We start from the raw sequence: 3,388 nt of genomic DNA, 5'->3' as shown, positions 1-3,388 counted from the left end.
TGTTCCCTTTTAATACTTTAAGCACAGATTTATTAAAAAAAATTTTTTATTAAATACGCAAGTATTCAAGACTGCATATTAAAATTCTTTAAATTAAAATTTAAAACTTAAAATAGAAAATTTTTAAAGTAGAAGATTTTCGGATTACGCATTATAAACTGAATGATGTCATAATTGAAAAGGATTAAAATTCAATTGGTGATTTAAAAAACTGTTGAAATCCAACTTGGAGAGAACTTTTTTTTCTCTAAAAATTTGTAAAATTCGCGGTCAAAAAATAAATTAACTGTCATTTCACGGTTTTCAGATTTCCCGAGCCAGCGGCTACCCTGAATAATAAATATGGAAAATTTCATCTTAAACTCAAACGATATCTTCATTAAAAAATATCTGGCGTAAAAATAAAAAAAAATTGTATATACGCTGTATTTTATAAAACTCTTCCGTATAAATATAAAAAACAAATCAAAAATTGTATTTTAATAAACAATATTGAACATTTTATATTAAATTGAAACAATACTTTTATTTTAAAAAATTCTTTTGTGTAGATATAAAAAATTTAATAAAAACTGTATGTATTTTTATGAGAAATATGGAACATGTTATCTTAAAGTGAAACTATATCTTTATTTTTTTAATTCTTTCATAAAAAGATTTAAAAAAAACAAATAAAAATTATACCTCCTTAATTTATTTATTTAAATTTAAGTTTTTTAAGTTACTTACTCCTTCAATCAATTGAAGAATTAGTTTATTCCAATAAATTATCTATTATTGTATTAGGGCTACTGTTGCTAATGAATTACTAATTTATACGAACATCTGACATTGTTAATTCTTATTATTTTTTATGAAATAAATTTGTTGTTTCACCATGCTTTTTTCAAAATTATTTTTTACTAAACTACTTTATATAAATTCGATAGACGAATTTGGAATTCAATAATAAAACTCAGTATAATTGTAAGTTTAATTTTCTTTCTTGAGTTGAAAAGTACTTTAAATTTAGTTACTCCAAGTTACGACTGAAACGTATCACAAATTCCCGCAGCTAGAAAAGAATATTTTAACGATTTTTTTCACTTACTATCACTCTCATATTTAACAAGATATGGAGCTTTAATTATGCTATGCATAAAACCGATTGTCATTACGAATAATATAAATTAAATTAATTTCTAACTAATTTTGGCTATTCCTGCCATGTAAAAACAGACTGGAAAGCCTCCCAGCACCATCTGCGCCGCACGCTCCACTTAGCCCACTGGCGAACTAACGCTAACGTACAGTCGTTGCAGGGGACTGGATTTAAGGCTTCTAACAATTGGTTATTACAGTTTAAAAAAGCTCACAGAATCGTATCTCGAAAAATAAATAAATTTATTACTAGAGAAACACTGGAAAGTGGTTCGGAACTTCAAACTAAAGCAGATGCCTTTGTTGCTGATATTCGGTTGTGTATACTAATAATTGGAATTCAGAATTTATATAATTCATATCAGAGTGGATTGCCATTAGAAATGCACTCTGGAAGGACATTGGCAGTCAAAGGCGAGAAACAAGTGCAATGCCTGGTACAGTCAGTGTGATCGACAATACACAGTTACACGATACAGCCACTTTTAGCAGCTACGGGACAACTACTAACACCCCTTTTTTTAGTGTTAAAAGAACAGTCTGGTCAATTTGGTCCTATTGTAGAAGCTATTTTATTTAGATCATAAAATGTGTAGGTGGTGGCATCAAAATCTGGGAAATTAACTACAGGTGAGCATTTTTCTAATCATTTCTTTGAAATAATGCATCGAATCATTTGATAAATTAAATTTTCTAATTCCAGATCTCTTTAACATTTGGTTGGATTAAATATTTTATCCAAATGTAAGTCGTCAGCCTGTACTATTACTTGATTCTTGGAGTGGTCATTGTGATAAAATTATCGAAGAAACAATGCCAGAAAATAAAATTGTTGACGTAAAAAAATATGAACAGGAACATCAAGAAAAATCCAACCACTTGACGTATATGGATTCCGCATCTGGAAAAACATCGTTCAACAATTTTCAGATCAAGTGATTTTAATGGATTATGACTGAAATTTACATTTAAGAAACAACATTATTAAACTTCAATCTTTAGTACACAACCAACTTTCTTCACCAAGATATACTAATATTTTTAAATACCCTTGGTATAAAAACGGCTATTCAGATGAGAAACCAGAAAAAGTAGAAAATCATGTTGATTTTAGCTTTAGAGATTCCTGCAACACACACTGTGAAATAGAAGGATGCTTAAATTTAGCTATTATACGATGTGGTTGGTGTAAAAAATCATTATGCTTTAAACATTTTTATGAAGATTATCATTATTGTTGATGTTATGAAGAATAATATAGTGTAAGATAACTCTAGAGGAGAAGGTCTAATTCTGTGATTTGATGAGTTGCGGATTTTCTATTAATAATATACTTTGATTTAAAATAAAAACAAATATAATATGCTGTACGTAAAAAATAAATTCTAAATTAAACCTAAATTTGTACTATTCTTACTTTTATAATTTAAAAATCATTCTATGGAAATTTTGCAAATGCTTGCCAGAATAAACTGAATATTAATTTTAATAATAATATCAAGTAATAAGAAATGTAATTATATATGAGCTCTTATGAGTTCTCCATGAACCATGAAATCAATCGGAGATTTTTTTAATATTATTGAAAATAATATTGATATAAATTATGGTAATGAAGATTGTAATTATAATAGTAACTACGTAACATACATTTTCAAGGATACCATATTTCATAATCACCAGAAAAATGAGCTTTGTGACAGGATTATTTCAAATAAAATTCATATAAATTTGTATTTACACAAGCTATAATAATCAAAAATTTTAACCAAAAAAAATACATAAAAAATTCGTCAAGTCTATATCTTTTATTCAATGACAGATCTATAGGGGTGACTATTACATACCTCTGATATTACTACCGTGCAGAAGGATTGTATTATATTTTCACTAGTTTAAATAAGATTTTATTCATAGATAGAGTATTTCTCATTTTTTAACTTGCTTAAGAGTAGTTTTTTGAAAAATCGAGATACGTCAACTTTAATCATCGATATTATTCACAAAAATTCTGATAATATTTTTTTTAGTTCATACTGCGATTTTAATAATAAAAATATTCATAAAAAATATACCTTTTTCAAACATACGAGAAGGGTTGAAACCCCTTTGATCATAACTGTATCTAGTATCTCAGGCTTCTTACAAGAAATATTTTGCAGTTTATTTAGTTTCAAAATATCAATTAGAACTTTAATTATAATTAATAATCCATTTCTAGGGGTAATTTTATCTCACCCTTTCAATG

This window comes from Belonocnema kinseyi, chromosome 5 (genome assembly GCF_010883055.1).
Source record: "Belonocnema kinseyi isolate 2016_QV_RU_SX_M_011 chromosome 5, B_treatae_v1, whole genome shotgun sequence".
In the NCBI taxonomy this organism is placed as follows: Eukaryota; Metazoa; Arthropoda; class Insecta; order Hymenoptera; family Cynipidae; genus Belonocnema; species Belonocnema kinseyi.
Note: the sequence above shows the minus strand (reverse complement) of the source record.